Source organism: Micromys minutus, assembly GCF_963924665.1.
Source record: "Micromys minutus genome assembly, chromosome: 13".
Lineage (NCBI taxonomy): Eukaryota > Metazoa > Chordata > Mammalia > Rodentia > Muridae > Micromys > Micromys minutus.
The window spans coordinates 49,329,852-49,351,852 of NC_137982.1; the positions used below are offsets into that span (position 1 = coordinate 49,329,852).

Below are 22,001 nucleotides of genomic sequence, written 5' to 3' on the forward strand. Positions count from 1 at the left end.
GAATAAATGGAAGAAAAAAATATCTGATGAAAGAAAAACTGTTGTGGCCAAGGACTGCCATTTCTCCCCGGTTTAAAGATTAGCAGAAGATTGATTGTAACACCTCATTTTGAATAAGTTTTTTAATAGCCCCAATGGGAAAAGGAGACAGCAACAGAGGTCATTAAAAACCAGGCTTTTAACCACATGGCTCGGATCAATAGACAAATGCAAACGGCATTGTGGTAGGGGACACTCACACTGGGTCTGTGGGTTATATGGAAGCGCTCACTATTGGAACTGCAATGAACTCACTGTATGAAAAGACACCTTTCCCCAAGCAATGGCAATGCGCCTTCTGCTGGAGCAGATCAAAAGCAGCAGGGCCTTCTGGCCTCTGGCTCTATTTGGGCCAGCCTGTCACAAAGGGCCAGCAGGAAAGGGGCTGGATACAGGCGCTCGGGAGGCCAGTGCACCAGCTGCTGCGGTAAATTCTAGCTCCAGGACACACAATGGTTCGTGTGAGAACGATTTTCAGTTTCTGCGTTCAATATCTAGACCATTTACCTTTAAGAACTTAAAGGGGGTAGGTGGGGAGGAACTGTGGTATGCAGTAGATAATACTCTTAGGAAGATACCCACCTCCCAAGCTTGCTCAATGTCCAGAAACAGTATTTGCTCTGCCTGAGCCTTCTATTCCTACCTTCGTAGAGAGGAAAAGGTTTCCTGGATTTAAATATTAACCAAACACTTCAAAGCTATTTAAAAAAAAACAAAAAAACAAAGAACCCATGACTGTTGTCGATCCCCCTCACACCCACAAAGCAACAGACTCCCAGAAAGCACAGCTCGGGAATGATACAAGCAGCAGAAACCACAACCGTGGCCCCCTTGTGCCTTTTCATGGCCTTCATAATAGCTACCGGGCATTCAGGAGAACTGCCAGAGGACTGTTAAGTCATGGCAGCCATTATCAAAGGGGATGCTTCTGGCCTAACCTAACCTGAATGAAGCCATTTTTCTCTGGAAGCAGAGATGGCTCCTAGGTGACATCCGGGAACACAAGGAGCTTGAAGACCACTGTTATATCCTCCAGGGAAGTCTGCCATCCAGAGTGTGTAACCCAATGGGGTGTGGGGTGGGGGTGAGCAGGTTTGAGTAATAAGGGGATACTGGGGTATGGGAGAGGAAAAGGGTACAGGATCAATGCCATTTCCTCCTTTAGAATTTTTATCTCCTAGAATGCCCACTCCATGATCCTGTGTAGCAAAAACAGGACAAAGAAAAAAAAAAAATCACAGAAGTAGCAACACCTAGTTAAGAGCATCAACTGCCCCCAAGCAGAGGAGTTCTGCAACCAGAGTACTGGGCTATCAACCTCACAGTGCGCATACCCCACAGGGTAGCTTTAGTGGGTGTTTAGCAGACTGGCCAAGGCCTGGCCTGACTTCCTGGGACTCTGCCACCTCTGACATCCTAGCAATTGATTCCACTTGTTTCAGTTAAGCAGAAGTTCCTGAGCCCCGAATGATATGCAAAACAGCATCAGATAAGGCCCTGCATGAATGCCCAGGACATTCTGCACTGGGAGTGATTCTGCAGAGACGGTAGCCCCTGCCGTGCGCCTCATGTTTACTCTTGTACTAGTACACTGGCTTTGTTCTTTCTAGTTGTTCTTGTATGGGATTTCTCTCCTCTTCCTGTGTGTGTGCATGTACGGGCAGATACTTGTGTGTGAGCATGTACGTATGCATTGGTACATGTGCATGTGCGGAGTCCAGAGGACAATCTGAAATGTGGTCCCGGGCATCGCTGCTAATTTTTACATTCTTACTTCATTCATTTTTAATTTTTAAAGACAGGTTCTCCTACTGACCTGGACTCACCAAGTAAGTTAGGCTGTCTCTGCCTCCCCGGCGCTGGAGTTACAAGTGCAACCCACCATGCCTGGCATTTATTTTACCCAGTGGGTTCTCAACTCAAGCTGTCCTGACAGCGCCACTTTCCTAACTAGGCTATCTCCCGAGTCCATCCGTCCATCCGTCCTCCCTTCCCTTCTAATTTAAAGAACGTATTGATTAACATCATCGCAGTTTTTAGTAACTCGACTTTGGTGTTCTATCTTCCTGTCTTCCACGCAGTCAAAGGTTTTCTAACATTATATAGACAGTGTGAACTATGCCCAGCCTCATAAGGTGTTTACTGTAGGTGAGCAGTTTAACATTGTCCTGCAATTACCTTTGTGTGTGCTGAAGGCGCCTGTAATCTGTTCCCAGGAAATCTCTAGTGCACCAAGCTATATCATTAGCTATAGTCAACCTTGGACTGTCTGTGGACTTACCCTTCCTATGTAAGTGCAGGTCTGTCCCACTAGCCCACACTGCCCTTTGCCCTCCCCACTACCCTTCCTTTGGTAAGTCCCTTGCTATTCTGTTTGCATGCTTTCAGATCTTGTTAATGGCTGACCATTGATGATGTGTGACTTCTGTCCTTGCTCAGTTACTTCATCGGACCAACTCTCATCCTTAATTCTGCAAACCATGTGATTTTTTTTTAAAGGGCTAGATAATATTCCCTACATGGAATATCTTTTTTGGCTTCCCAAGTGCTTCTTCTCTTGCTCACTTTCAATAAACTGATTTTCTGGGTTGGGGACTGCCTTCTTTCTTCTTACGGAATTGCTTACCCCTGTGCAACACTTAGCTCATCAGAAAACTGTGGGGAGGGATGGACACAATGGGCTTAAAAAAGAATCCCACAAAAGTAAAGAATTCTATCGGGCTGGAGCGATGGCCCAGTGGTTAGAGCACTGACTGCTCTTCCAGAAATCCTGAGTTCAAATCCCAGCAACCACATGGTGGCTCACAACCATTTGTAATGGGATCCAATGGTCTTTTATGTCACTGAAGACAGTGACAGTGTACTCAGATACATAAAATAGTGAAATCTTAAAAAAAAAAAAAAAAAAAGAGAATTTTATCAAACTGTTCACTCCTCTTCTTCTCAATGAATTATGGCACAATGCAGCCAAGGACCAGAAGTTTTCTTTGCACAACACATCTATTTTAACTCTTGGCCTCTTCCGTACCTCACACAGCTTTATAAGGCACCAGTGTAAAGAGGAATAAAAAAACATTAAAATAGACCTGATGCTCACCGAATAAACTTTGATGAAACATATTCCAGGTGAAGTTCCGAAGTTGCAAAATCTCTACGAATTTTCAGACAGTTGGTTTGTCTGTCTCTTTCCCTAACAGCCCCAGATCTCTTTTTCTTATCGCCACCCTCCAACCCCATCCTGACTCCCACACCGTCTGTCTTTCCTGCCTCTTGTCTCTTCTTCTGTCTTGTCTCTTTGTCCATCCCTCACCATCACTACCGGGAAGGAGGAAGTACTCCTCAAGCCTTGCCTCCGCCTCCTGTGCAGCTTGACCGTGTTCACTCTGTCTTCCTTACCTGTGCTGTTCCGTTATAAGTTAAGACACTGAGCAAGCCAACATGAAGACCTGGTCAAGACACGACAATTCTACTAGACCAGACACCTGTGGTTATGTCTCACGTGCACCACCTGAGGACTGATTTCCTATCTGCTTCCTTCCACTGTGGTATCTGCTGGAACCTTCCAGAGAGTGGGAAAGGCTAGGGCCTTAGATGCATCTTGGACATTGAGTGTGTATTTTTATACAAATTCCTCATTGTGTCCTGTGTCATCATGGTCTTACTGCATATACTAAGTAGACTTAGGACATAGTTATTTACTAAGATGTCTTCTAGCGTCTTGGGTGGATTATGTCCTTCCCATACTTTTCGGAGGCTATATCATGAGCTGATATACATGAGTAAATACTTTCACAAAAAAAGGAAACATTGTACCTTGCTGGGGGGGGTGGTGGCTTAATTTGTCAACAGCGTGAGGACACAAGGATCCAAGCTTGGATCCCTGGAGCTCCTTGGACGGTTAGTGTTGTTCACTCAGTGAGTTCCAGGTTCCATAGCTCCGGTCTGCACGTGCATGCACACATATGAACACAAATGCACATGCGTGTCACATGCACATGTAGCAAATGACAGTAACAGAAAAGAAAGGCGTAATACCATATGGTAAGAGCAGCAGACGGGGGACTAGACCCAGTTCCTTCTTAAATTCGGGCGCAAGCCCACGGTGATCGCCACCTGGAGCAGCGCAGCCTAAGAGATCACAGAACCGGAAGGACCTTGGAACTATTAATGAGCCCTGACCTTAACATGCTGGTTTTTGTCACAAGGGTTCACCAAACCCTCACTGTATACACCTCTGACCCACCAGTGAGGCGCAATACAAGAACTTGATGCTGTTTCAATGTTTTCCAAAGCACCTAAAAGTCCCACTGGGGCCGGTGGTGAGATAAAAACATCTCCCTGCTGCCAAGGATTCCCAGTTCCTTTCCTAACAGGACCATTTATTCATTTATTCGTGTGTTACAAACAGCAATACTGAAAGGAGGGAACTAGTAAGAACATCAAGTGCTAACTTTCAGATAGGAGTGAGGATGTCACAAATACCTATTTTACACAAAAGCCTCCCCTCCCTGGCTCATTCACTACTCCCTCTGGGGACTGGGGGGAGGCGGGGGTGGCAGATACACTTACCTACTACCTGGCTGTCCCAAGAGAGTTCTATGCGAAAGAGCTGAAACAAACATGAAACCTTGAGTTCGACTTCAACTAGATAACTAGCTGGACCGAACTGCAGCAGCCCCAAATGTGCCTGTCATAAAACTCATGTGACAGGAGCTCAGATCACCCGTGTCCACTTCATTGCAGGGGACCAGTCACGATTTTGTCAGTATGAATATGGATGTGAACTCAGCTCAGAGAAACCTCCAAAAGACCAGAGAAAACAGGAGAGGCAGCCCTCGCACAGTCGGTTAAAATACACACTTTAGTTTTTATGCCGAAGTTATTCTAAGACAACTTCAAAAGCAATAGAACTGTAGCTCAGACATGCAGGCAGGCAGGGAATCATCCAACCGCATCTTTCTGGTCTTCAGCCAAGAGCCTCCATAAAATACTTTAGATACAAACAAGTTAGGAAAACCAGAAGTAAGGTGTGAGCAGGCAGGGGTGGGGTTGGGTGGGTCTTAAAATTAGCAAATGTTATCCCCCCCCCTTGATTCTGATGCCTTCCCCTTTTCGGAAGCTTTTGGACAGTTTTATATTTTTGTCATACTCTTAGTGGAGGAGTTAACCTGTCCGTGTGAACGCTGAGCAGCCCGCCTCCCTTACCTTCCTTCACTTGAAAGATTACAGTCCGAGCTCACGCCTCCACTCACGTACGGGGCTCGGCATTGCACCGAGAGATAAACCCTTCCACCGTTTCAACTCAACCCGGTGTGGCTCTAGGAAACGGCCCGCAGGCACGGCGTCTGAACAAATCACCGGTCTTGTAATTGCTGTCTAGCTCTAATTACTATAGAGAGTGTTTGCTACAGGATTCCAGGGAGAAGGGCCGGCTACCTTCTGACGACATCCAACCAAATATATCCTAAAAGACTGACAAGTCACTTTCTTTATTGTCGGATTTTTTTTCTCTCAGTCCTCCAAGAGCTCCACTGTGGCAAGATAAATCAGATACCCGTCTTTCCCCACAACAAAATAGCTCAATGCCCACAAACTGTTTATCACGACAATTTGGAATTCTCTGTATCACCTGGATTTCAAGAGGTTGTTTTGTTTTTCCTAAATGGGCAGCCAGATCTACAATTTAAATTTGCTTTTTATTTCAGAGCAGAACCTGTTCCCAAATGAACCCAATTTGTATTCTGGTAGCAGAGAACAGTTTATTTACAAGCTATTTGGTGTGGGGGAAAAAGTGCTCTCTTTCCTGTGGAAATTTAGGTTTTAAGTAAAGATTCAGAGCATATAATTAAAAAAGGCTAAAGCCGATGACAATTCGATGCTGACAACATTAGCAGTGATGTCTGAGCATTCCAACTCAAAACCCTAATTTCAGTTATATGGGGGAATTATCATGTTGAAATTAGCACTTGCCTAGGCTTGGGAGTGGAATGACACAGTATCTGTTCCCATATTTAACTAATGCCACCCTCTGTCTCCTGGCATTTGGGTCTTGGCTCTGTGGTCAGAGTAAGGAGATATGATCTGCCCACGTGACATGGTTCGGTGACCACTGGTGTAGGGCTTTGTGTTGTTTGTCACCAACGTGGGGGAATTTAGTTAGAGGGCATCTCAGCGATGTTTGCACGTACCTTGTGCAACTTGGTAGCGATGCCAGCCAGAGCCAACACTTTCAAGATCAATCATGTCAGGTTTGCACAGCCATGGCCAGGGGAAAGTAAACCTAATATAAAAATCAGATGCAGGGTTCGGAACGGTGATTTTAACAGTAGCTCTTAGAAGCTGTGTTTTTCCAGGCTCTATAAACTCAAGCATGAGTCCCTTCAAGGGACACTGTGGGCTAGCTCTGAGCTTTCTTCCTCTGATTAACACTTGTGTATGTTACATAGTATTTACTCTCCGAGGATTAATGTAAAAGACAGTCATGCTGGGATTCTGCCTTTTTGTAAAATTAAACTTTCACTCATGATGAATCTCTCTTAAGGAGTCACCGGCATTTCCTTCAAAGCGTTGTTGTTTGGGCCCAATCCTTGGAGAATCTCTCAGGAATGTCTCTGGGTCTGCAACCAATGAATCTTCAAAGTTTCTTTATGCACTTCTATATACTGTGAGTGTTCACAGAGTGTGGGCCCCAAAGGAGCAACATCAGGATCTCCTCAGAATGTATATGGAAAACAAATTCCCAGGCCCTATCTCAGGCCTCTGGGGTGAGGGCACCACAACTTCCTGAAACAAGTAGATTCTCTGAGTGGGTGGGTGGTGTTTGTGCTGGGGCAGTAGGGGAATGGGATAAAGAATGATTCTATCTCTGTGGGAGAGACTGTGGACAGGTGGAGGCTCTGTAGAGCGGTGGCATGCAATGGCTTGTCTGAAGGATGGGAGGGGTTTGGATGGGTCAGCATGTGTGCTCCCTGCTAAGGACAGCCCACCCACTCCTCCAGTAGGTGACTAGACATCTTTCTTTAGTCATCTCGCTCCTAAAGACCACTTACTCCATTCTTCACATGCACCAGTGCCTTCACCAGCTGCTTGATAATGTGGTAGGTGCAGAAGTAGGCACAGGAGATACTTGATGAAATAACTTGAAGGAATGGATGGGTAGATGGATGGATGGATGGACAGACAGATGGATGGATGGATTAGTGTCTATATATTTTACTATAGTAGAATAGGAGCTCTTAAAGGAAAAGCTATTTCCTCCTGAATAAGAAAAAAGGAATCTTTACCTTTGACCTGAATGGAGTCCTTACATCCCAAGCTCACCAAAACACATGAATTAATCTAGATGGACAGGTTTGTCCTCCTAAGAGCCTACCTCAGGAAGGCAGATGCACCGAATACATTGAAGAAGTGGAAGACATAATTGTCTAATGAGAATGGACTTTTGCTTCTAAACATCCTTGCTCTCTGTGGCTGTTAAGTCTCTAGGCTTCCCTGAGACCTCACACAGAAAGCCCCCAACCCCCTGTGTGTGTGTGTGTGTGTGTGTGTGTGTGTGTGTGTATGTATGTATGTATTCTTTCTTATCTGGTTAGAGACTAAATATCCTTTCTCCCATAGTTTGAGGCTTCCTCTTCTTCCTCTAAAAGCCCTTTTGTATGTGGCTGCTCTGCCTCTATTCCTAAATCAAAAGCATCCCCTCCCTCTTCTTCTGCGTCTCCTTTCTCTAAGCAGCTATGAGATGCACAGCTCACCCATCCTGCAGTGTTTCTTCTCAACTTCAAGAAAGTTGTTCTTGAGCATCCTATTGAGTCTGTTCTTAAACTCTTTGATTCAGGAGACTAAGAATTTTTGGAGGGGAGCTTCTGCTTCCTTAATAAGATGTGGTACCCTAGGTGAGACACCTCAAAAATTCCAATACACTAACATAATGTTACCCATTATGTTAATCAATATTAGGCAACGGAATTCTTAAAAGCACCTAGAATCAACCATGTTCCTATTCACCTGTTTTCTCTGACTTCCCTCTGTGATTTATAGACCTGAAATTCGACACACCCATATAAATCTCCTCTCTGCTACTAACTGAATATTTCACGAACTAATTGCTCTTTAAGATATAATTTTCTCAGCTGATGAGTATGAATGAAATAATAATAGCATCCCCCGAGCAGAGCTGGGGGAAATAATGCAGCAATTTCCTATTACTGTGCCGGAGTATTGAAGGACTTGTGTTATCAGCATCCCTCAGCCGTCACCATGTGGTTCCCTGCCGAGGGCTTCAACTCAGCATCTACCGCCATCTTCAAACTTTCAGAACAAGTTATCCCTTTTCAGTTTTATAAAATCATTTAAACAGGGGTCTCCATCGAGAGCAATGCCACTTTTGTTGTTGATTTTCTGTCTCTTGGCCCTCAGGCAATTCCAGATCCGGGTGATGCCCCAGGGAATGTTCACTGCACGAGGCAGCAGCTGTTGTTTCTAAGATAGGCATACTTTCTCGGTTCTAATACTTCATCCATGTCACACCTCCCAGGATGTGCCTCCTTGTTTGGCTTATTTTAATTCCTTTCTGTTTAAAACATTTTAGATGCCTTTCCCTCGGGAAGGTATTCTCTACCTTCATAAGAAAAATACCTTGGCTTCTTCTAAGCACGAACTGTTTTCTTCACTATGTTTATTGCAGTACTGAAGATAGTGATTTGTGTGCTGCTGTGTTGATACCTTCTTCCCTGGGTATCTTCCCTGAACTCTCCAGAGCTAAGATCTCGTTACTGCTTTGCCGGTTGTACTGTCCAGAAAAGGCGCTCAATGAAACATGTTGAATGAATAGACAATAAAGAAAATAACATTTCTATTTTACTATAAGAACTCTGCTATTATATGGACCTTCTTTCTTGGTGGTAATTACTAACATTGTCAAGAGTACAGGGCTACTCCTTACAAATGGGATCCGTTCTTTTATTCTTCTTTTTGAGATAGGGTTTGACATATTTTGGGCTGGCTTCAAACTCATTAAATAGTTGAGGATGACCTTGAACTTCTGATTCTCCTACCTCCATCTCCTGAGTCCCGAGATGATAGGCTTGCCCCCCACACACATGGTTTATTGGATCCAGAAGGTTGAGCAAGGGCTTCCTGCAGGCCGAGCAAACACTCTCCCAACCAACGTTCCAGAACTCAGAGCATCTTCCTTGAACATGACATCACAGGTGAGCACTGAACTCCTGGCTAGACCCCAGGGGCTTTGTTAACTCTTCGGTAGCTGCATCAGTACCACAGTGTGCTAGCAACAACATCCCTAAGGCAGAGTGACCACACAGGACTTGAAATGGAGGCAGCATTCCTCTTTGGGTACGGCCTGTCTTCCTTGGAAAGCCTGGAATATGGTTTTTGTTATATGTTGAGACATACTCAGAGAGCTATAACCAGAGCTCATTTTTCTGTGTGTGAAAAAGTGCTTGGTTTTTAGTGAACAGAGCATGATCTTGTTTAAAATATCAGTTTATAATTGGTATGAATTCACAAAACCTTAGAAAAATTTAATATATTTGAATTTTTGGAAATCAGAAATTATTTTTCTTTTTTACTCAGAATTCCAAATCTTAGCTTCTTTTTTCTTCATTGTGAAAGGTGACGGTTGACGGTGGCCTACGATAGTGCAGCATCAGCACTTCTACATGAATTCCTTCTGACAAATACATAATGATTGACTGATGAGCTTTTAATTACATCACTAGAGAGGTCTGGGGTTTCCAACTAACTCTTGAAGGAGTAAGTAACCTCCTTTCAATGAAAAAATGATTGCGTTTCAATGATGTGATGGTAATGTTGGATTGTCACAAGTTCACATACTTAAAGGAGGCAAACCTATATAGTTATCTATAGAGAGGCCAGATTATCCACCTTAACCTTAGCTTCCTTTACTCAATTAGACATATGGACTAAAAAATGGGTCCCTAAAATAATTTTAGATTAATAAGATACACGAAATTTTGTAAAAATTACCAGGTAATACTAGCCAGCCAGCCAGCCAACCAACCAACCAACCAACCAAATAAACCCAAACCAACAAGGCTACAGATAGGAAGAAAAGAACCTTCAGAAATCTTATGTTCTTAAATACTTCCTAATACTTGGAGCCATGCTTTTCATATACAAGTATTGTGAGCTTAAAAATCAATATTGCCGCAGAAGGAGAAACTAAAGGGGTTAGGATGGCCAGAGAACATGCCACTTAGAACCAGGATATAAGCAAGATCTTAATACATGTGCTTCTTTGATGCTCCCTTTGGCTTCTCGCCTGTATCCTAGTTGCCACCGAATCCCATTGTTTCTGCCTCCCTTTGGGCTTCTGTGTCACTTCGTGGTCTGGTTCTAGACCAACTCTGTCTGCAGCCTAGTTACCAGCTCTTACCAAGAATACATGGAAATACTGATGTTCTTCCACATTTGGTTCTCAACCCAGCAGCCAAGCAAACTGTTTAAAAATATCTATCCGACGATGCCAAGGTGAAAGGCTTTCCCAATGTTCTTTAAAGGGAGTCACACATGTTAGCATGGTCTACAGGTACCACAGGGTGACATCCTCGCTTAGTTCTACTCAGTAACATCCTCCCCCCTTCCCCCAAGTGCGTAGTCTGTCTTTTCGTTTCCAGAATGCCAAATTACTACCTTCCAAAGAGGTTTCCAAATCATGGATTTTCCCTCCCCCACCCCGGCTGTGTAGAAGTTCCTTGTCTCCTCTCCAGAATTTAGTCAGCAAGAACACAACAACTACTTTTCAGAAGGTCTCCCCAGCTTCTGAAACAGTGCCAGGCAGGCACTCAGGAGAGATCTTAAATGTGTGAAGGACACACTTCCTCTAGTTTTTCCAACGAAGATACACAATTTCAGTGTCATATGGAGACACACAATTTTAGTGTCATGATTTTAAGGGCTTCTTCTATATTATTGTTATAATTTCCTTAGAATTTATTAAGTTCTTAGAAGTCAGTAACATTTAGAATGTGGTATCTCATTATCAGTTGGGATGATACACAATTGGGGAAAACAACCATCTTGGGTATGTGTAAGACATGGCGTTTGCTCAATTTACCAAATATGTTCTGTTTATTTCCATTTGTAGGAGTGTAAATATCTTCAGCCCACAGATGGGCTAATGGAAGAGACTCATTGACTTATATGTACATTTGACAAACTAGGACAAAAGGAACAGAATGGTCCCAGTTAGAGCTTTCACAAGACACAGAAAATACGTTCTCTATAAAGCTTTATCCAAAACTTCAAAGAGGTCAACTTATTTGTTTATTTATCTGAGATGGGATTTCAACCATTCCCAGCCAGTCGTGAACTCACTATGTAGCTGAAGATGACCTTGCATTTCTGATCCCCCTGCTTCCACTTTTTAGGCAATAAGACTATAGGTGTGCACCATCGTACCTACTGTATGTGCGCTGGGAACCAAAGCCAGGGCTTCAGTAGTAGCAGGAAAGCACTCTACCAACTAAGCTACATCCTCGGCCCTGACTCCCTCCCTCCCTTCCTCCTTCTCTCCCTCACTCCCTCCCTCCCTCCCTCCCTCCTTCTCTCCCTCCCTCCCTCCCTCCCTCCTTCTCTCCCTTCCTCCTTCCCTCCCTCCCTCCCTTCCTCCTTCTCTCCCTCCCTCCCTCCCTCCCTCCCTCCCTTCCTCCCTCCCTCCCTCCCTTCCTCCTTCTCTCCCTCCCTCCCTCCCTCCCTCCCTCCTTCTCTCCCTCCCTCCCTCCTTCTCTCCCTCCCTCACTCCCCCTCTCGTGTGTGTATGTGTGTGTGTGCATGCACACTATATGTGAAGGGCAGAGTTCCACACATTAGGTGTCTTTTTCTATTGCTCTCCATTTTGTTTGTTTGTTTTTGAGAAAGGGGTTCTTACTGACCCCAGATTTGGCCTAGACTAGCTCGTCAGCCAGCCCCAGGAACTCTCCTGTTTCTGTTTATTCAGAGTTGGAATTTCAGGCATATGCTGTCAGGTGAAACTTCTTATACTGGTCCTGAGTAATCAAAATTCTCTTTCCTGGCAGCACCATGTCTCAATGTCATTCCTCACTAATGTATTTTTAAGAACGGGTAAACCTCGGTGAGTTGGTTATTCATCTCCACATATTTGTATATCAAGGGCTTTTACATAAACATGTCTTGTGTGTCTCCTCTCACTGCAGATCTAAGAACTTTGTCATTTGTTTCACCCCCAGCCTGTAGGAAAAATGACATATAAGATGCCACTCATTCCTACGCATGCATATTTCCTCTAAAATATTCTCAAGGTGTGTATTCCTCATTAATGCCAAATAAAGGTCAGACACTTTGGATCATGTGGGAAATCACAAGGAAAATCTAAATCAAATCCCAAGGAACAGAGTGCCTTTAATATCAGTGTGAAAACACACTGCGAAGTCTGAAGTGATAAGACAGCATTATCTTAAAATGACTTGAAACCAAAAATGGATCCGTGAGCCTAGCCCCAGCTCACCAAGAACGTTCTCTGACTGGTTAGAACATGAGGCACAGGACTCGCCTTAACATAGGGGTTTGTTTGTTTTTTAACCATACATACCAGGGTGATTTCTTCACAATATTGACTTAGGCTGTTTATGAAGAAAGGTCACTATTAGATTGATGCCGAAACAGAATTCCAGCAAGACTGATTGATCGTTCTATCCCTCCATTTTGAAGAGGTTAATGAGTCATCTTAAATGTGAATGAATGAATGAGAGAAGGAGGAGTCAATTTGGGTGAGCACATTCCTGGGTGCAACCTGACCCCTGTGCAATAAATCTTTCTACAAGCAGGTCTTCTTTCCACATGGGCTCTGTCTTCACTTTTCTCCTGTGAGATTTGGCAGATGGGACGTTGTGAATCTGAAAGGCCACCTCTCTGCTGACAACTGCTTTATATAGCCGTCAGCAGTGAACTCTTCTTGGGGCACGTAGGGGATCAGAACTGTTGAGTCATGTCTGGCCAAGACAGTCTGTCATCTCTCAGTCGTCTGTCACCCGTCCATCCCAACAGCAACATGCTACTGCTGCAAGACAGCTAAACTTCCAGTATGATAGAAGGCAACACCGGCTGTCGGTACCGTACTGGTTTAACGAGGTCCTTGGTGCAGAGATCACAAGGAAGAGCAATGTCTGTGTTTCTGTCTGTGATCTCATGTGTAAAGGGTTGGAGCCTGGGAAAAAGCAGTACGGAATGCAGGGCTTGCTTACTTGTTACCACCCTGTAACATCTGTAGTCAGACCCAAGTTGGAAGTCTGCATCCGTGACTTATGACTAACAGGTCTTTGGAGGATTGCTTCAGACTTGGCTTCGTTATCTAAAACAATGGCCTTCTCATGTTTGCATGGAGGATGACACTGTGGCTCTCTGGAGTTGCCTAACTCTGTGACTGGTACAGAGTACACCCTAGGACATATGTTACTTTGTTTGCTTCCATGATGCTAAGGCCCCAGGTTAACGAACCCAAATTTAGAAAGGGCTCCAACATTGTCAGAGCATCCAATTTTCCCTGGCTTTATCTCCGTTTTGGTCTAATGCCAGGATTCTTGATTTGGGATTCGTGGACTACCCCCTCTCGAGGAACTAGCTACAAATATTTGCTGTCATCCTCCTTTTTCAGAGAGAGAGAGAGAGACAGAGAGACAGAGAGAGACAGAGAGACAGAGACAGAGAATCAGATTAAATCAACTTGCAAAGACCATAATTCAAAGAGATTAAAAAATATTTATGTTTTTTTTACTTATGTTTCTGAAGAGTTACAGGCAAACTCAATATCCTTTTGTAAATCAGATTTGATTTTTAATTTACCAGAAGAGCCTGTGAGTACAAGAACTCTACAATGGATCTTTCTCTAGGCAACTACTTACAATGTAACTGCGTATTTAATCCAGACTATTTCAGCATTTGTCCAAAAGATTCAGATCTTCACATATCAAGTTTAATCAAAATAAAGTGCACTGTGATGTCACATGCACAGCAGCTAACTTCTGTGCATAATTTCCAAGAGAGATTGAAGGGGGACTCATGTCCAGGTTGAATGGGAAGGGAAAGGAAGAACTGTACAAGGTTCTTGCTCAGCCAGTGAGAGCCTTAATCATCCCACACCCAGACACTGTATAATGAAGAAATGGAGGTTCTAAAAGGCCGTGTGAGTTGCCCAAGGTCATTATGTTGGGGATTATGAAGAAGATGGCAGGGCAATGATCTACGGAGCAGTCACTTGAGCTAAGCCTCTTAAAGACTTAACCTCTCCTACTTGAGCTACAACCAAGCAGGAAGATTTCATTACCTCTGCTCAGCAGATAAAACACTCTGCCCAGGGCTATAGGGTCAGAAAGTGGACAGCTCAAAAAACAAACCAACTTGGAACTCTGCCTCGCCTTGCAAGGCTGCTCTGAGACACTGCTTGAAACTGCTTTCCTAGGACACAGCAGGGCCGAGAGGCACACCATCTTGGAATACAAGTAGTTAAAGGGCTACATAGGAAATATATCTGCAGCCTTCAAGGTCTATTCATGTACTTGGATAGAGTTTTAAACATATTTTGACTGCAATATCCACATCATATACAATTTTTATGGCCAGGCCTCTCCCTAGTGCCCAGGCCAGGTGGGTCCTCCACATGAAATCTGTTTCTTCCTTTGCAGACCTCTTTCTGGGATTCCATAAGTGTGTGCACTGATGGCCTTGAAACTGTCTCTAATGCCTGCTCAGGGCTGTTTTCCAGATCTGTCCCTGAGGTGGACAGACAAGGTGACTGTTTTCAGGAACTGTTGATGAAGCTTGGAGGCGGGGCTGTCTCTGGCATAGACCGTGGAGCAGGACGGGGCACAGGTTGCTTTCATGTTTTGGCACAGAATGGCAAAGGATCTTGGAATTCTGAAATAACACTTGGCTGCCTGCGGTTCTAAAACTCAAGAACCAAGGATGAGAAAAATCATGCAGAGGAAAGGTACAATCAGCAGAACAGGGAGCCTCAGTGGTTCTTGGGCTGTTATCTCATGGACTAAAGCCAAGTTTGGGGGTGAGAAAGAAAAAAGTGCACAGAAGTAAGGATTAGCTTGCAGGGAAAATCAATTTCCAATTTTTGATCTGAGCACCTCTCCAAGTTAGGGGTTCCGGCTTCCACCTTTCAAATATGATGCACGGAGTGTGGGGGTTGATCAGATGTAGTAGACTGTGCTCAGCTCAGAATGGGCTCCTTCATTCTGTTCTGCCTTTTCAGTGTAACCAGGAGGATAGACAAATGCCAACTATGAATAAAGAAGGCTCTCGAGGGACGTTCTCATCCATGACCTGTCACTCGTAGATAATCATTATTTAAAAGTTATTGGTTATCATAAATGTTCCAGGGAATAATCATTAAATTACAAAATATCTGAAGTTCTAAAATTATATTTGATTTTCAGGTATCTTGAGTATTATAGCAAGAATTCACCCTTGTAATTATTTCAAGATCATGTTCTCAAGTATCTGAAGTTAGCATATTAATGATGCACCTCCAAGGGCTTTTAAAAACTGTTACTTCGGCTGCTAATTCTTAACCACCGAAATATATCTTCTCAAACTTTATATGTGATTTCATACTAAGTTGTATCAGCATTTTAAGCTTTCTCAACACAACTGAATTCCAGTCTCCTTTTAATCTCCAATATCGATATTGGAAGCAAAAGTAAGTAAGTAAGTAAGTAAATAAATAAATAAATAAATAAATAAATAAATAAATAAATAATGGCATTTAGGCTTGGATCAAAGTATAATTTAAATTTTGTTTTTGCCAGAGTAAACAACTGCTAAGCTTTCCTACCAGGAGGAAAGACAAAGATCAACCCCAAACATATTCAAGAATGAGGTCTGTGCTTTTTCTTGAGAAACTTTTCCAAAGCTAAGTCTCTTATTTTTCTCAATCAGACATGTCATATATGACACAGTTAGGTTTTACTTTTAAATTGAAAACTTAATAACTTCTGAACCATTTCGCAGCCGTCTGCTGTGAAGTTTTTAAGTTAAAAAAAATATAAATCAATATACCTGAGGAAAAAAACCCCAAACAGGATGAGAACACTTTCAAGGGCATCATTAATATTTCAAGGCAGCTCGGAGGAAGAAGATAAGGTTGTAGTCAGCAGGGCTGTGGTTCCTCAGACCTAACGCCTCCGTGGCTACGGTAAAACTCTTAATTTCTCCACATTTCAGTTCCTTCGTGAACAGGAGAAATGGAATAAAATGCACCCTTACAGTGCCACAGCAAAGACTGACCTCTGACTGTCAGTTGGTAAAAAGTCTAGAACTATTATTAGATACATTTGGTTTCAACTTTAAACAGAACCGGTGCTGAGAAATGAAAGGGGTGGTTTTTAAAAACATTTCTTTACTGAAATCTTTCTATTGGACATTTTAAAAATTAATAAAATCTTGGCCTATGAGAGATGAACAAATGAAAAGTCATCAAAACAAGGTGTCAAATTACCACCCATCCCTAGACTAAAGATTTTAAATCCTGTGTACCAAATGCATTTCCCTAGGGACTCTGTTTTCTGGGAATGACTTAGCTATTGCTACCTTGAAATCAATGTGAGACCCCCCCACAAGACTGAACTCATTGTTACTCCCCCTCTTTAAGGAGTTGGGGGAAGGTCACCAAAGCTCCCCCCCAGATTACAGTCACTTCCTCCCCTTGAAAACTGCAAGCAACCCCAAGCCAGCAGCACTGGGCCTCTGGAGACAAAAGGCTACCTGAATGAACCACAGCAGGAAAGCAGCTCTTGGGCATCGCTCACTGGTTTACCAGGGTGCATTTGTCTGCCATCATTTCTTTACTCCACCGTTGCGTTGCTGTAAGTGGGGTGACTGGTGATGATAATGGACTTTGCTGGGGAAGAAGATTAATAGGTACACATGCTTTGAACACTGTTTACCTAGAGCTGGTGTGTATGTCTACGGGACCTGTGTGTGTGTATGTGTGTGTGTGTGTGTGTGTGTGTGTGTGTGTGTGTGTGTGTGTGTGTGTGAATAATGTCAGTGTTACTAGAGTTTCATTGAAAAATCTATTAGAATTCTTCCATGAGCTCCATTTTTAAATTGACACATTGCAAATTATATTTATGTATGATGCACCATGCAGTGTTTAAACACACACACACACACAAGTACAATGCTCGAATTAGGGTCATATTCTCTGACATGCCAATTTTGTGAAAAAACAATTAAAATCCCATCGAGCTATTTTGGACACATAATACACTATCAGTACTCATAGTGTTCTGCTGTGTAACATCACAACAAGTTATTCTGATCTAACTTTCCCACAGTGGTCAACTACCTTGCTTTTCATTACTATATTTATATATTTATGTGTTTGTGTGTATGTATGTATACAGGTCATGCAAGGTCTCTCTCTCTCTCTCTCTCTCTCTCTCTCTCTCTCTCTCTCTCTCTGTGTGTGTGTGTGTGTGTGTGTGTGTGTGTGTGTGTGTGTGTGTATCAGAGGACAACTTGATGGAACTGGTTTTCTCTTTCTACCACGAGGGTCCTGGGCCCTGAGCTCAGGTTGTTAGGTTTGGTGGTAAGGGCCTTTACCCACTGAACCATCATGCCAATCTTCATCTTTTCATTTTAAAAGTAAAACAATCTGTGTGTGAAGGTCTTTGTCAAAGACCTTGACTTAGGCTCTTCTGTAGTCTAAGACTTTCTTTGTATCTTTTCAGTCAAATGTGGCACCCAAAAATCCAAACCTTCCTTTTCTTCTTACTGGCTCCTAATCTCAAGTGTGTACATGTTTAGTCTGCCAAAGACCACAGATCATTCCTCTGTCGCACCTGTTCATCCTTCCTCATCATCACTGGGCTCTTAGAGCCAGGGCTTCATCAGCTTCATCTTCCCTGCTGCTGCTAGAGCAGTGTGTGTGAGGTAGGGCAGTGTGTGTGAGGTAGGGCAGTGTGTGTGAGGTAGGGCAGTGTGTGTGAGGTAGGGCAGTGTGTGTCAGGCAGGGCAGTGTGTGTGAGGCAGGAAAGTGTGTGTGAGGCAGGGCAGTGTGTGTGAGGCAGGGCAGTGTGTGTGAGGCAGGGCAGTGTGTGTGAGGCAGGGCAGTGTGTGTGAGGCAGGGCAGTGTGTGTGAGACAGGGCAGTGTGTGTGAGGTAGGGCAGTGTGTGTGAGGTAGGGCAGTGTGTGTGAGGTAGGGCAGTGTGTGTCAGGCAGGGCAGTGTGTGTGAGGCAGGGCAGTGTGTGTGAGGTAGGGCAGTGTGTGTGAGGTAGGGCAGTGTGTGTGAGGTAGGGCAGTGTGTGTGAGGTAGGGCAGTGTGTGTGAGGTAGGGCAGTGTGTGTCAGGCAGGGCAGTGTGTGTGAGGCAGGGCAGTGTGTGTGAGGCAGGGCAGTGTGTGTGTGGTACGGCAGCACATGTAAGGTAGAGGCGGGACCATGGCACTCCTCGGCAGAGAGTCCTATTATCATGAATCAACTTAACACATGGATGCACAGGTGAGCCAGACGTGCAAACAATGTTAGCAATGTGGTGGAGACAGGACAGATGAGGTCCCCATGCTAGCGAGCTTCCCCCTCCCACATCATTGGCATAAAGAAGCCCTACAGGGTCCTGCACTGTGAGGTCCTTGTTTATTGTCTGAGCTTCATTTCCCATCACTGTCTGTGCCTCATTCTTCACAGTCTGCTTCCCACACTGCATTGGTAATGCAATCTGTTTACAGTTCCATATATATCAGCTGTTTCACACCTGCGGGTTTCTTATATTTGCCCTTTGCCCTTCACACCCACATTCTTCTGCCTCTTCCTATCTGTTCAGAGTGAGGATGTTATTCTGGACCAGGCCAGTTGAAGCAATACCACTGTTTTCTTACAATACCTGAATTCGCAATACCTGAGTTCTACATGTTATACCCACTACACAACTCATTGTGTAGTCACACATGAACAGACTCATTTCATGTATGTTGAGTTCCAGCAAACATTTAATGGCTACCAATTGTGAACAGGATTTGAATTTTATATTAATCCTATTATATAAAAGCTATATAACAATAAATATGATTCCAGGAGACAATGAAGGGAAAGAGATTCCAATAGTACAGAAAGCCATAGCTCGGAAATGGATGAAGGAGCGGAAGACACATGGATCCAAGGTCAAATCTCACACCCACTGTCGCCTCGAAGAGTGATGTAGTTTAACAAATCCAGACTGCCTTCAACTTATCTTTGTTGTTTTTGCCTTTGATCCAAGAGTCAATTATGTTGTGATAAAGAGCTTTTTACACCACAGAAGAGAAATCTTAGGAAAATTTCTTAATGATTGCTTCGAGCATTCTTCCTATGGGATAGCAGTAATCCAGGAGAAGACTGGAAATGAAACTCTATTGCGGTAACAGAAAGCAATCATTGTCACCATACGCACGCTCGCAGCACAAACGCTCCAGCCACTCCAGAAACTCCCAGGACCCTGGGAGACAGCACGCTCGCTTCTGAGACGGACGGGTCCTGTTTATCAAATCCAAGTCTTCTGGAGAACAATCCAATGATGCCTCCTAAAATCAGACAGTAAACTCTCTTTTCCTCTTCTAAGCTAACTGTACTTCCAATTAGGGCACAAAATGTGGAGTTGCTCATTATTGGGTAGATAATCCTCACAGTGAAACATGAAGTCTCTAATAACATACGTCAAAACCATAGATGAGTATAGTTCATCCCTCTGTAAGGCCTAGTGCCGTTTTCTCTCATTGTGAAGAACTGGAGCCAGTTTTAAATGCAAACTCTGTCCATCTCTGTTGGTATATTTCTAACAAAAAGAATGGCAACTGGACCTGGGGTCATTTATAATTGCTAATCTCGGGGAGGAGAATCAAGTTAATTTAAAGTTTTATTAAAACATTCAAAACTATATGAGTTTTTCCTCTTAGAAAAAGGTCCCTAAATGTATTTGTAATGAATCTTTGGCTGACCTCATGTAAATACTTTAATAAATTACCAGGATCTTTCTGAGCATGAGAACAATGGATGGTCACTCAGTGGCTTGACTAAATAGCATTTCTTCATTAGAACACACAGAGGAAGACTGGCATCTGTCAGTAAACACCTACATGCTCACGTTTCCAAAGGTGCTCTTGGCCTACTAGGTTTAGTTCTCAGAATACGCAAATCCATTTTTCATATGAAGAAGTCAGTTAGGGCCCTGGGGAAATGGCCCATCATCAGAAAGTGGAATGTTTGCTACACAAATATGAGGTCCAAAGTTTCATCCCTAGCAAAATCATGTGAAAGCTGCTCATGGTACTACACACCTTTAATGCCACTTCAAGAAAGGCAGGGACGGGAGAAGATCTAGAGTTTGATTGTCAGCTAGGGTCGTATCATCCCGCAAGCGATGAGCTTAATGTGTGGTACACAGTGACTCAGGACGAAACATGCTGGCTTGTCGCTTCTACACCCCCCCCCCCCACCAAATACACATAGATGAAAAACTAAGTAAGCTTTTAGTAGGTTCTCCATATCTCAGACACTATTTGTTTCATGTTTACATATTATTGTAGGCTAGACATCTTAAGCATACTTTGATCAACTTCCTGGTAATAGTACCTGGATGTGGGAAGTACATATATGTGCATCCATACACACAGTAACAGGTTCCTCAAATAATGTTCATATATATGTATATGTATATATATATACATACACACACACACATGTTGCACAAACCACCCAGTCAAAATCTTATTTTGCATCTACTGTGATCTAGGCCCACTGTCAATCTTGAGAAACGCACAGCACGTTCCTGCTTTCAAGAAGCTAGCTGGGGGTTAGCAAGATGGTTCAGTAAATCTGCTTGTACTGCAGATCTGCAGAACAGAGGTTTAAAAAAGCTAGATTTGGAGGAATACGTCTATAACCCCAGCACTTGAGCTATGTGATGGAAGGTAGAGCCAGGAGGATCATCCAGAACAGGGGTTCTTAACCTGTGGGTTGCAACCCTTTTTGGGTTCAAGATCAGTTATCCTGTATTTCAGATATCCATAGTTTAATTCGTAACAGCAGCAAAGTTAGAGTTAGGAAGAAGCAAAGAAGTAATTTTATGGTTGGGGGGTCACCACACCATGAAGTAGTGTCTCCTCAGCATTAGGAATGTCAAGAACCACTGCTATAGAACTCAACAAAGCAGAAATGACAAAGGGACCTCAACAATGTGGAAGGGGACAAGAACCAAAAACTGTCGCCTGACCTTTACATGCAATCTGTACGGTCTGTGCCCCTCAGATAATGATAAATTAAAAAAAAAACTAAAGAAACTAGTTGGGAAAACAAAATAAGCATTCATGACAAGCTGTCTATGACATGACATGAAGTTACAACAACATAATAATGTCACAGAAAATCACGCTAAAGCAATATTCCCTTTGCCCTCCACATCAAGACACTGAGATGTCGGCCCATGTGCACGTAGTCACTCTGGGAGTTCTTACCAAGCAGAGAGACAGATTTTCTGTCACAACTCCTTTCACTCGTGGACATGATCACAGGCGCCCTGCCCTGACTCTAAACACATTTTTCAAATAAACTCATGAGTGATTCTCAGTCAGGAACAGGACTGCCTTCCCACATAGAGGTTGGAAGTGACTTTTAAATTTTATTTACCCACTTGCTTTCGACTTCCACAGTCATTAGACTCTGTTCCCTTGAGTGTTTGCTCAGCTGATCACGGAGCAGAGGTAATGAAATTCGCATCACTAATGCCTTCCGCTTTCAGTGTGGTAAGTTTTGCTTTGATCTAGTTTCTTCTATCTGAGGAAAATAGATAACCTGAAAGTTTAACCACAAATAAGTTTCCAAATAAGACTTCTTTCATCTTCGATCATAAGCATGAACACATGCTAAACTGAACATGAACGAGCTTCCATAATTCCCCGTTCCAGCCAAGCACAGGGCGGAT

At 43.4% G+C, this 22,001-nt stretch overlaps 1 protein-coding gene across 3 annotated transcripts in view; it reads right to left on the bottom strand.

The window, feature by feature from the left end:
• The window catches only part of ZNF385B (zinc finger protein 385B), a 102,261-nt gene extending 96,877 nt beyond the window's left edge, over window positions 1-5,384 (bottom strand). For 2 of the 3 annotated variants that reach the window (XM_080928057.1, XM_080928055.1), the window contains exon 1: window positions 5,245-5,384. The gene's annotated coding sequence lies outside the window, so the exon portion shown is untranslated. Of the gene's footprint in view, window positions 1-4,608; window positions 4,649-5,244 lie in introns of all 3 variants that reach the window. The other variant, XM_080928056.1, reaches the window with a different exon arrangement.
• Window positions 5,385-22,001: the final 16,617 nt, after the last annotated feature.